We start from the raw sequence: 13025 nt of genomic DNA, 5'->3' as shown, positions 1-13025 counted from the left end.
GGGTAGGTTAGGTTAGGTTAGGCACAGGCTAGGTTAGGTTAGGTTAGGTTAGGTTAGGTTAGGTTAGGCACAGGGTAGGTTAGGTTAGGTTCGGCGCAGGTTAGGGTGGGCAGGTAATGTATGGCCGCACGCCCTGTCTACCTCACTACCTTGGCTGACTCTGTATTGGTCAATTAGCATAATGATATTGGTGTCCCTTCCTTCCCTTCCCTCTGCTATCCTCCTCTCTCTTCTTCCTCTTTATTCCTTCCTTATATCCCTTCCTCTTCCTCTAGTGTCCCTTTCCTTCCTTCCTACATCCCTTTCTCCCTCCCTGTATCCCTTCCTACCCACCTTCCCTTCCTCTCTATGTCCATTCCACTTCTCTTTCTCTACCCCTACCATTCCTTCCTCCCTCCTCCTCCTCCTCCCTCCTCCTCCTCCCCCCTCCTTCCCTCCACAGACAGAAGGAGGTCGTTGATGTCAAGGAAGAACACTAGATTATTGGCAGGTGTCATTCAGGTTAAGAGACTTGCCTGTTATACACCTGTCCTCTACACCCTCCTCCATCACTTATGAGAGAGAGAGAGAGAGAGAGAGAGAGAGAGCTTTGTCGTGGTTCTACGAAGCTTAAAGTATCTGTCACGTGTTGCCTGAGGTCTGGATAATGTCACGTGTTGCCTGAGGTCTGGATAATGTCACGTGTTGCCTGAGGTCTGGATAATGTCACGTGTTGCCTGAGGTCTGGATAATGTCACTGTTGCCTGAGGTCTGGATAATGTCACGTGTTGCCTGAGGTCTGGATAATGTCACGTGTTGCCTGAGGTTGGATAATGTCACGTGTTGCCTGAGGTCTGGATAATGTCACGTGTTGCCTGGAGGTCTGGATAATGTCACGTGTTGCCTGAGGTCTGGATAATGTCACGTGTTGCCTGAGGTCTGGATAATGTCACGTGTTGCCTGGAGGTCTGGATAATGTCACGTGTTGCCTGAGGTCTGGATAATGTCACGTGTTGCCTGAGGTCTGGATAATGTCACGTGTTGCCTGAGGTCTGGATAATGTCACGTTGCCTGAGGTCTGGATAATGTCACGTGTTGCCTGGAGGTCTGGATAATGTCACGTGTTGCCTGGAGGTCTGGATAATGTAACGTTGCCTGAGGTCTGGATAATGTCACGTGTTGCCTGAGGTCTGGATAATGTCACGTGTTGCCTGAGGTCTGGATAATGTCACGTGTTGCCTGGAGGTCTGGATAATGTCACGTTGCCTGAGGTCTGGATAATGTCACGTGTTGCCTGGAGGTCTGGATAATGTAACGTGTTGCCTGAGGTCTGGATAATGTCACGTGTTGCCTGAGGTCTGGATAATGTCACGTGTTGCCTGAGGTCTGGATAATGTCACGTGTTGCCTGAGGTCTGGATAATGTCACGTGTTGCCTGAGGTCTGGATAATGTCACGTTGCCTGAGGTCTGGATAATGTCACGTGTTGCCTGAGGTCTGGATAATGTCACGTGTTGCCTGAGGTCTGGATAATTGCCTGAAGGTCATTGTAGTAGTTAGGATAATTTCTTCGTCACTGATTCTCAAAAAAACTCATTTGTCTCACGGTGAATCTACTTTAAACTCTTAGGAGGCGGTAATGATCTGCGAGAGAGAACGCCCGTCTCTCACGCCCTCAATGGGAAGCAATTTTTGGTTATAAAGTGAAAACTGTCTCGGGAAATTCCCGTCGAGGAGTTGGTTGTACAGGTAGGGCAGGTGTTGTGGGGGGGTGTGAAGGAGCCAGAGGTGTTAATGTTAAAACACTGGGGGTTTAACTGTGTGTTTTTTTATGGTTTGTTTGTTTATTGTTATTGTTCTTATTTTATATTATTATCAATGTCATAATTATTAGGGAGGTGGGGTGTTAGGAGAGAGGGGGGGACTATATAACCACCAAGGGTAGAGGGAAGGGATTGAGGTCGACCTTGATGCAGTCGAGGATAACACGTGAGGAGGTGGTCACGTGTGTTCATAATCTACCTTGTCATCCCTCACCCCACCAGCACCCCCTGCCTCTCCTCCCCACCATCCCTAGCCCGTCTCCATCATCATGCCTCCTCATTATCCCTAGCCTCTTCCCACCATCCCTAGCCCCTCTCCACCATCTCGCACCCCTCCCTCACCATCCTCAGTCTCTCTCCAACACTCTCAGCCCCTCCCCAGCCCCTCCTCACTATCATCAGCCCTCTCTTCGTGAACTACCTTCACGTGACCAGACCTCAGCTTGTAAACATTGTGATAAACCTTTAAAGCAAAACACTTGAACATGATATAAGTGAATGTGACCCTATCAAAGATTTCAGGGCACCTGGCTTATTGTATCATGAACTATGTAATTGGTACATTGAATCAGGAGTGCTTGGGGACATTCTTGCTGTCTATCCTACACTGACTAGCCTCCCAAATAGAATATGACTTGGTCTGTATATGAACCCACTGTCCTGCGTGGTGTAGTTAACTTATCGCCCTTCAGTAACTGGCCCCTCGTTGGTACACCGTCGCATAGATCACGTACACACTGTTATTGTCTACACATACTGTACACCACCAGTACTTCACCCTCATTCTCCTCTTCCTCTTCACACCCCCCCTCTTCCTCCTTGCCATCACCCTCCTCTTTCTTCCCCCACTCTCCCTCCTCCCTCACCTTACCACCTCTTCCTCGTCAGTCCTTGCTCCTCTTCCTCCACTCACAGCCTCCTCCTCTCCCATCACGCCCCCTTCCTCCCCTCCACCCCCTCTGTCCTCCCCTCACACCCCTCTTGTCCTCCCCCTCACACCCCTCTGTCCTTCCCTCCACTCCTCTAATCCTCCCCCCCACCCCCGTCTTCCTCTCTCCTCACACCTCTCGTCCCTCCCTCAGATCCTCTCGTCCCTCCCTCACACCCTCTCGTCCTCCCCTCACACCCCTCTTCCCCCCTCACACCTCTATCGTCCTCCCTCAGATCCCTCTTCCTCCCCCCATACCCCATCCTCCTCTCACCCCCCATCCTAGTTTCTGCCTTGCCTCAAATCTTCAACCCCACCTGCTCCCTCACCTCCTGCTCCCCTCACCTCCTCTCCCCAACACCTCCTCTCCCAACACCTCCCTCTCCCCAACCCAACCTCAAACCATTAAAAAAAACTTTTCTGCCCAACTTCAACCCTCCTCCCCAGGCTCTACCTCGCCCCACCCCACCTGCCCCTCTTGAACGTGTGTACTACACGGCCAGGCAATAGACAACCTCCCTAGACCAGCATCCGCCAGTAGGGTTATGGAATATGAAATAAGGCCCTTAAAACACCCATATATGGAACAGGGTAGGATGTCTAGTGCCTGTACCGACAGACAATAACTAACCCATGATACACTAGGCGGTCAGCCCGCCCTCTCTTACCTCCTCCTAAATTTCTTCAATTTCCTAACTATAACTTCCTTCTCCCACCTCTAATCTTCCTTCACCCTCCTTTCTCTACAAAAAAAAAATAAAAATCTAGGATGTGTTTGACGTCGGGGGTCATATCCCAAGACTGGAGCCGAGACCCTGATCTAATACCCGCTGACAGGTTGAAACTCTGTCTTGATCTCCATTATTAGTTTATTCTTTGGTGTGTGTGTGTGTGTGTGTGTGTGTGTGTGTGTGTGTGTGTGTGTGTGTGTGTGTGTGTGTGTGCTGTAATTACTCTTTAATCTAGAGAGAGGGTGGGGAACAGGTGAGAGCAGGTGGTGGAACAATTAATTAACGACTCTTAAGGTAACAACACAAAGGGCGGATGGCGCATGTTGACGTACAGGGTGTATTTCTGTAACAAGGATCTACATATACGTATTACAGGTGCTGACGACTGTAATATCTATCTATCTATCTACCTATCTATCTATCTATATATCTATCGCGTGTCATTCTGTCTGTCTGTCTGTCTCGTGTCATCCTGTGTCAATCTGTCTGTCGTGTCATCCTCTGTCAGCGTGGTCGTCAGCAGGTTGCGTGGAGCACCAAGCAGAGTGTCAGTGGTTTTGCTTGCTGGCAGAAATGTCCCATCCTCATAATATGCTGACATCACCCCTGACGTGACAAGCTCGCTGACGATCTCAGGCTGACACACACACACACACACACCATGACGTATAGCCATTATTAAGTGTCTGCAGTCCACCCACCTCCACACCCACAACTCCACACCCATCCCTACACCCACACTTACACCCACACCTTCACCCACCCCTACACCACCTGACTTTACAGTTTGGGGAAAATCTAGCCGGTCGAGTGCAGTGCCTCCTTGTATAAAGAAAGTCTTTGTATACAGCGTAAGTAAATCTCTTGCGTTTTAAATTAGCCAGGAATCGAACCCTCGACCTACTGGGTGGGACTAGGGAATGCTACCGACCAACCCACAAGGACACTAAAAGCAGTCCTAGACTCTGTTATATTTCACACAAAGCCTGTTCATCGAGCTGATGGCGCTGTGAACCTCATTGGGATCTGCCCGTGCCTCGTATGTGGTGTCAGTAGCATTTTACCGAATCCAGCTGGTATGAAACACGAGGTACCATATATATACTTTATTTTTAGTCCATATAACACGCGGACTTTGAACATATAATCAACGACCTCACCAGCCGGAATCAGACCCTCGACCTACTGGGGCACGGGCCAAAGGAAGGGACATAACTGGAATCTTCGGTGTTTGTGGTGCCAAAGTGGGGTGCCGTCTGTGGTGCCAAAGTGGGGTGCCGTCTGTGGTGCCAAAGTGGGGTGCCGTCTGTGGTGCCAAAGTGGGGTGCCGTCTGTGGTGCCAAAATAGGGTCGTGGCCAGGCGTCATGGTCGTAAGTGCCTGGAGGGCCATGGGTTATGTCGCCCGTTGTTATGGTCCTCAGCGGTTGCAAGGTAGGATCACAGTGCCGTACCCAGCGTCCTGTATCTTGTTATGTAATTGACTGGCACTGTTTGGCACTATTGGATTGTACCCTGTTTTTATTTCTCTGTTGGGATGGACATTTTTTGTGTCTGTCTGTCTGTCAGGTCAGGTCAGGTCAGGTCAGGTCAGGTCAGGTCATTAAAAGCGTGTGTTTCGGGCATGTTTCAGTCAACCACCTAATTATATCCAAACTACAATGACGACAATAATAGTAATAATGAAAATAATAATAATGATGATGATAATAATAAGACCAAACACATAGAGAAAAACACAAATAGCGAAACAAACAAACAAAAAACTAAAGCAGACGAACTTAGAAATAAAATAGAAAACCTTAATTAACACATTATGTGATAGAGTTGACGTGGTGTGTGTGTTTTTGTGTGTGTGTGTGTGTGTGTGTGTGTGTGTGTGTGTGTGTGTGTGTGTGTGTGTGTGTGTGTGTGTGTGTGAAAAAACCGTACTGACTGACTCAATATGTTGCTGTACCCGCTTGACAACACTGGGGGTGAGGGAGGGGGTAAGGGAAAGGTGAGAGATAAAGTTGTACCATAGCTTATAATTACCTAATGGCCACAGGTAACTGGTACAGGTAAACTTTGATTAAATCTGCTTTATTTGTTTACTTTATCTGAGTATATTTATCAGCTTAATCTGTGTAGGTCTATCAGCTTAATCTATGTCATATCTGTCAGCTTAATCTGCGTCTATATGTTTAATCTCTGTCTATTTACTTAATTTCTGTCTCTCTTACTGTCAGAATACGGAAAAGTGTAGAGAGAAGCCTTATTTTAATCTCTCTAGTCTCTTAAAAGCCTAGAACTACACACCTGGTGGGCCTCTGTCAGGTGTGTGTGTGTGTGTGTGGAGGACAGACAATCAGACAGGTAAGGGCAGGCAGGTAGGTAGGTAGGTAGGTAGGTCAGGTGAGGAGATAAACTAATTAGTGGCCACCAACATGGAAACCAATACACTCTATTTAATTGAGCCTCAGAGCGTGTCGAGGAGAGCTTTTCATTCATTCATTCATTTAAGTCATCTCAATACAATCTTGTGTACCCGAAATAAACACACACACACACACACTGTCAACCATTCATTCTTCTTTTATCTGTCTTAACATTCCCCCATAAATCCCTGGGCCGCCATGCTATCCTCTCATTTACGTTCACCGCAGCTTCTCCTCCCTCCTCCCCTCACTATATCTATATTCCCTTCCACCTGTGTCCTTCCCCTTCCTCCTGCATCCTCCACCCTGTATCCCCACCCCGTCCAACCCCTCTATGACCTGTATCCCTCCCTCCACCTGCTCCCCCTCCTCCCCCCTCTTCCCCCTCCTCCTTCCCCTCCCTCCTCCTTCCCCTCCCTTTTCTTTACCTCCTCCGTTCCTGTACATAATGATGAGTTTTTCTTTTTTCCCCCAGGTATGTGAGAATCAGAGCCGCCCAACACACGCCCGGGTGAGGTAACGTACTAGTTAACACCTGTTTGTCTTGATTATACAGGTTAAGGTGTGTGTTGTAGGATGTTTGGAGGTGTTAAAGGATGTTTGGAGGTGTTGTAGGATGTTTGGAGGTGTTGTAGGAGTGTTTGGAGGTGTTGTAGGATGTTTGGAGTGTTGAAGGATGTTTGGAGGTGTTGTAGGATGTTTGGAGGTGTTGTAGGATGTTTGGAGGTGTTGTAGGATGTTTGGAGGTGTTGTAGGATGTTTGGAGGTGTTGTAGGGTGTTTGGAGGTGTTGAAGGATGTTTTGAGGTGTTGTAGGATGTTTGGAGGGTGTTGTAGGACGTTTGGGGGTGTTGTAGGATGTTTGGAGGTGTTGTAGGGTGTTTTGGGGTGTTGAAGGATGTTTGGAGGTGTTGTAGGATGTTTGGAGGTGTTGTAGGATGTTTGGAGGTGTTGTAGGATGTTTGGGTGTTGTAGGATGTTTTGGAGTTTGTAGGGTGTTTGGAGGGTGTTGAGATGTTTTGAGGTGTTGTAGGATGTTTGGAGGTGTTGTAGACGTTTGGGGGTGTTGTAGGATGTTTGGAGGTGTTGTAGGACGTTTGGAGGTGTTGTAGGACGTTTGGGGGTGTTGTAGGATGTTTGGAGGTGTTGTAGGATGTTTGGAGGTGTTGTAGGATGTTTGGAGGTGTTGTAGGATGTTTGGAGGTGTTGTAGGGTGTTTGGAGGTGTTGTAGGATGTTTGGAGGTGTTGTAGGATGTTGGAGGTGTTGTAGGATGTTTGGAGGGTGTTGTAGGATGTTTGGAGGTGTTGTAGGGTGTTTGGAGGTGTTGTAGGACGTTTGGGGGTGTTGTAGGATGTTTGGAGGTGTTGTGGGACGTTTGGAGGTGTTGTAGGATGTTTGGAGGTGTTGTAGGATGTTTGGAGGTGTTGAAGGATGTTTGGAGGTGTTGTAGGATGTTTGGAGGTGTTGTAGGATGTTTGGAGGTATTGTAGGCTGTTTGGAGGTGTTGTAGGACGTTGGAGGTGTTGAAGGATGTTTGGAGGTGTTGTAGGATGTTTGTGTGTAGGATGTTTGGAGGTGTTGAAGGATGTTTGGAGGTGTTGTAGGACGTTTGGAGGTGTTGAAGGATGTTTGGAGGTGTTGTAGGATGTTTGGAGGTGTTGTGGGATGTTTGGAGGTGTTGAAGGATGTTTGGAGGTGTTGTAGGGTGTTTGGAGGTGTTGTAGGATGTTTGGAGGTGTTGTAGGACGTTTGGAGGTGTTGTAGGATGTTTGGAGGTGTTGTATGATGTTTGGAGGTGTTGTAGGATGTTTGTAGGTGTTGTAGGACGTTTGGAGGTGTTGTAGGATGTTTGTAGGTGTTGTAGGACGTTTGGAGGTGTTGTAGGATGTTTGGAGGTGTTATGATGTTTGGAGGTGTTGTAGGATGTTTGTAGGTGTTGTATGATGTTTGGAGGTGTTGTAGGATGTTTGTAGGTGTTGTAGGATGTTTTGGAGGTGTTGTATGATGTTTGTAGGTGTTGTAGGATGTTTGGAGGTGTTGTAGGATGTTTGGAGGTGTTGTAGGATGTTTGGAGGTGTTGTAGGATGTTTGGAGGTGTTGTAGGACGTTATAGGGAGTCTGGGGCAATGTCGTTTGTTGTGTGTGTGTGTTAGTGTTCATGTACGTACAGGGGATATGTATGTATGTATGTATGGACTGTATGTATACCTGGCGGCTCAGGTAATCCGCCGTCACCAGCCAATTAGTATGAATTACATGGCCGGTCGGCGATATGTTGTCACTGCAGCCGGCCTGGAGCACTGCCAGCTGGTTGGTTCTAGTGTGTGGGCGACCGGCCGGCTGGTGATGTGGGCGGTCGGCTGGATGGTGGTGTGGGCGGTCCGGATGGTGGTGTGGGCGGCATGGATGGTGGTGTGGGCGGCCTGGATGGTGGTGTGGGCGGTCCGGATGGTGGTGTGGGCGGCATGGATGGTGGTGTGGGCGGTCCGGATGGTGGTGTGGGCGGCCTGGATGGTGGTGTGGGCGGTCGGATGGTGGTGTGGGCGGCATGGATGGTTTATGGACGGCTGGATGGTGGTGTGGGCGGTCTGGATGGTGGTGTGGGCGGTCCGGATGGGGTGGTGTGGGCGGTCCGGACGGTGGGGTGTGGGTGGTCCGGATGGTGGTGTGGGCGGCATGGATGGTTGTATGAGCGGCCTGGATGGTGGTGTGGGCGGTCCGGATGGTGGTGAGGGCGGCATGGATGGTTGTATGGGCGGTCTGGATGGTGGTGTGGGCGGTCCGGATGGTGGTGTGGGCGGCCTGGATGGTTTATGGTAGTGGCCTGGATGGTGGTGTGGGCGGCATGGATGGTTGTACGGGCGGCCTGGATGTGGTGTGTGGGCGGTCCGGATGGTGGTGTGGGCGGCCTGGATGGTTGTATTAGTGCTGGATGGTGGTGTGGGCGGCATGGATGGTGGTGTGGGCGGTCCGGATGGTGGTGTGGGCGGCCTGGATGATTGTATTAGTGGCCTGGATGGTGGTGTGGGCGGCATGGATGGTTGTGAGCGGCCTGGATGGTGGTGTGGGCGGTCCGGATGGTGGTGTGGGCGGCCTGGATGATTGTATTAGTGGCTGGATGGTGGTGTGGGCGGCATGGATGGTTGTACAGGCGGCCTGGATGGTGGTGTGGGCGGTCCGGATGGTGGTGTGGGCGGCTGGATGGTTGAGGTAATTACACCACTAATACAAACAGTCCAAGTGTATTATGCTGGCCCCACCTGAGGCGGGACTGTAATGTGTGTGAGGTGTAATTTGAGGCAGGACTGTAGGCTGGTGGTTCAGGGGTTAATGAAGCCTTCAATGTTAGGTTAAGGTGCTCAGGTAGGGTGCTCAGTTAAGGTGCTCAATTAAGGTGGTCATGTGGGTGCTCAATTAAGGTGGTCATGTAGGTTGCTCCATTTAAGGTTGGTTATGTAGGTGCTCAATTAAGGTGGTCATGTAAGGTGCTCAATTAAGGTGGTTATGTAGGTGCTCAATTAAGGTGGTCATGTAAGGTTGCTCCAATTAAGGTGGTCATGTAAGGTGCTCAATTAAGGTGGTCATGTAAGGTGCTCAATTAAGGTGGTCATGTAAGGTGCTCAATTAAGGTGCTCAGGTAAGATGATCAATTCATCTTAATTAAGGTAACATATGATCGTACTCAAGGGGTTAAGTTATCGTAGTCAAGGTATCGTACTCAGTGGGTGTACTCCTTAGCACAGTGGTATCGTATTTGCAGCTATGTTGAGGATAGGTCACACCTGTATGGGCGGGAGGGTCGTGGGGAGGGTGGTGTGGAGGGTGTGGGGAGGTGGTCGTGGGGAGGAGATTGGTCGTGGGGAGGGTGGTCGTGGGAGGGTGGTCGTGGGAGGGAGGTCGTGGGGAGGTGTGGTCGTGGGAGGGTGGTCGTGGGGAGGGTGGTCGTGGGGGAAGTGGTCGTGGGAGGGTCGTGGGGAGGAGGGTGGTCGTGGGAGGGTGGTCGTGGGAGGGTGGTCGTGGGAGGGTGGTCGTGGGAGGGGTCGTGGGGAGGTGGTCGTGGGGAGGTGTCGGGAGGGTGGTCGTGGGAGGTTGGTCGTGGGGGTGGTGGTGGGTGTGTGGGGAGGGTGGTCGTGGGGAGGGTGGTCGTGGGGAGTGGTCGTGGGGAGGGTGGTCGTGGGGAGGGTGGTCGTGGGGAGGGTTGTGTTGTCATATGATCCTTGGCTACGTGTTAGGGGTGAGTGCTGAGGTTGACCTTGTGCCACCTTCAAGCATAGGACTGGCAGTGTGGGGCAGGGTGGTGGTGGTGGTGGACGTGAGGGGCATTATAAGTGACCTGCCCTCTGTCTCTACCCTTGACACCCCTGCCACCATCCCATCGATACTACTACTACTACTTACGGGTATTATTGCTACAGCTACCACCATCTCACCTTACATGCCACTACTACTACTATCTACTACCATCACCATCGCCTTCATCTTCCTCACCACCACACCCATACCACACCACACTCATACCACACAACCACACCACACCACACCAAACTACACTCAATACCACACAACCACACTATACCAAACTACACTCACACCACACTCATACCACGCAACCACACTGCACCACTCACACCACACCAAAGGACAGCACTGGGCTCTGGTAAGCTGTTGGTATCAATATCAGCTGATTCTCTACTACCGAGTCACTGGTTAGGCTCCCGTGGTTCACCTTGTGGGTGTGCAGTGCAGAATTAGTGCTGGGTGAGATGGTGGAGGTATACAGCGAGGTGTTGTGTTGCTACCCTCACTTCCCCTCACCTGCCACCTCCCCTCACCAGTAACCTCCCACTCACCTACCAACGCCACTCATCGCACCTCCCCTCATTTGCCTCCCCTCACTTGTCACCTCCCCCTCACCTGGCACCTCCCCCTCACCTGCCACCTCCCCTCACCTGCCACCTCCCCTCACCTGTCACCTCCCCTCACCTGCCACCTCCCCCTCACCTACTCTGTTCATCATCTCCCCTCACCCATGTCTTCCTCTCCTCCCCTCCCAGGTAACTTCTCCGTTTCCCTCACCTCTCTGTACTACCCTCACATCCTTCCTCCTCACCTGTCAACTTCTCACATTCCCCTCACTCCCCTACCATAATTACTGCTTTCATGTCCCTTACCTCACCCTGTCCTCTCACCCTCTCCCCTCCTCCTCCTTCCTTAGCCTCTCCCCTCCCCTCCCCTCACCTCACATCTTCCTCACCTCCTCTCTTTATCCTCCCCACCTCTCTTTATCCTCCCCTATCCTTTTCTTCACCCTTTCCCCTCCTCTCCACCCCCCTCTTCCTCCCCTCTCATCCCCTCTCCCCTCCCCTCCCCCCCTCTCCCTCCCCTCCACCCCCTCTCCTCCCCTCCCACCTCCCTCTTCCTCCCCTCACACCTCCCTCTTCCTCCCCTCACCCCCCCTCTTCCTCCCCTCCACCCCTCTTTCTCCCCTCACACCCCCTCTTCCTCCCCTCCACCCCTCTCCCTCCCCTCCCTCCCTCTTCCTCCCCTCACCTCCCTCTTCCTCCCCTCACCCCCTCTTCTCCCCTCCACCCCTCTTCCTCCCCTCCACCCCCCTCTTCCTCCCCTCACCCCTCTTTCTCCCCTCACACCCCTCTTCCTCCCTCATCCCATTCCCTCCTCACCCCTTCTTCTCCCTCCCTCCACCTCCCCTCTTCTTCCCCTCACACCCCCTTCTCTCCTCACACCCCCTCTTCCTCCCCTCCCCACACCCCTCTTCCTCCCCTCACACCCCCTCTCCTCCCCTCACCCCCTCTCCCTCCCCTCACACCTCCCTCTTCTCCCTCACCCCCTCTTCTCCCCTCACCCCCCCTCTTCCTCCCCTCACCTCCTCCTCCTCCCTCCACCCCCTCTTCCTCCCCCTCCACACCTCCCCTCTTCCTCCCTCACACCTCCCTCTTCCTCCCTCACCCCTCTTCCTCCCTCACCCCCTCCTTCCTCCCTCCACCCCCCTCTTCCTCCCCTCCCCCCCCTCTCCCTCCCCCCCCCCCTCACCTCCCTCTTCTTCCCCTCACCCCCTCTTCCTCACCCCCTCTTCCTCCCCTCACACCCCCCTCTTCCTCCCCTCACCCCCCTCTCCTCCCCCCCCCCCCTCCTCCCTCACACCTCCTCTTCCTCCCCTCCACCCCTCCCTCTTCTCCCCTCCCACCCCCTCTTCCTCCCCCTCCCCCCTCTTCCTCCCCTCTACCCCCCTCTCCCTCCCCTCCACACCCCCCTCCCTCTTCTTCCCCTCCACCCCCTCTTCCTCCCTCCACACCCCTCTTCCTCCACCCTCTTCCTCCTCCCCCACCCCCCTCCTCCCTCACCTCCTCTCCTCCCCTCACCTCCCTCTTCCTCTCCCCACCCTCCCCTCCACCCCTCTTTCTCCCTCCCCCCCCCTCTTCCTCCCTCCCCACCCCTCCCTCTCCTCCCCTCACCCCTCCCCTCTTCCTCCCCTCCACCCCTCTTCCTCCCTCACCCCCCTCTTCTCCCCTCACACCCCCTCTTCCTCCCCTCCCCCCCTCTTCTCCCTCTACACCCCCTCTTCCTCCCCTCACATCCCAATATCCTCCCCTCTTTACCCCTTCTTCCTCCCTTCCTCCCCTCCACCTCCCTCTTCTTCCCCTCTCCCCCTCTTCCTCCCCTCCCACCCCTCTTCCTCCCCCTCTACCCCCCCTCTTCCTCCCCTCACCCCCTCTTCCTCCCCTCCACCCCCTCTCCTCCCCTCACCTCCCTCTTCCTCCTCTCCACCCCCTCTTCCTCTCCACCCCCCTCTTCCTCCCCTCACCTCCCTCCCCTCCCCTCACACCCCCCTCTTCCTCCCCTCCCTCCCTCTTCCTCCCCTCCCACCTCCCTCTTCTTCTTCCCTCCCCCCCCCTCTTCCCTCCCCTCACCCCTCTTTTCCTCCCTACCCCTCTTCCTCCCCTCACCCCTCTCCCTCCCCTCACCTCCCCTCTTCTTCCCCTCACACCCCCTCTTCCTCCCCTCACACCCCTCTTCCTCCCTCACACCCCTCTTCTCCCCTCCCACACCCCTCTCCCTCCCCTCACCCCCCTCTCCCTCCCCTCCCCCCTCCCTCTTCCTCCCCTCACCTCCCTCTTCCTCCCCTCACAC

This window comes from Homarus americanus, unplaced genomic scaffold, assembly GCF_018991925.1.
Source record: "Homarus americanus isolate GMGI-L3 unplaced genomic scaffold, GMGI_Hamer_2.0 scaffold14144, whole genome shotgun sequence".
Lineage (NCBI taxonomy): Eukaryota > Metazoa > Arthropoda > Malacostraca > Decapoda > Nephropidae > Homarus > Homarus americanus.
Note: the sequence above shows the minus strand (reverse complement) of the source record.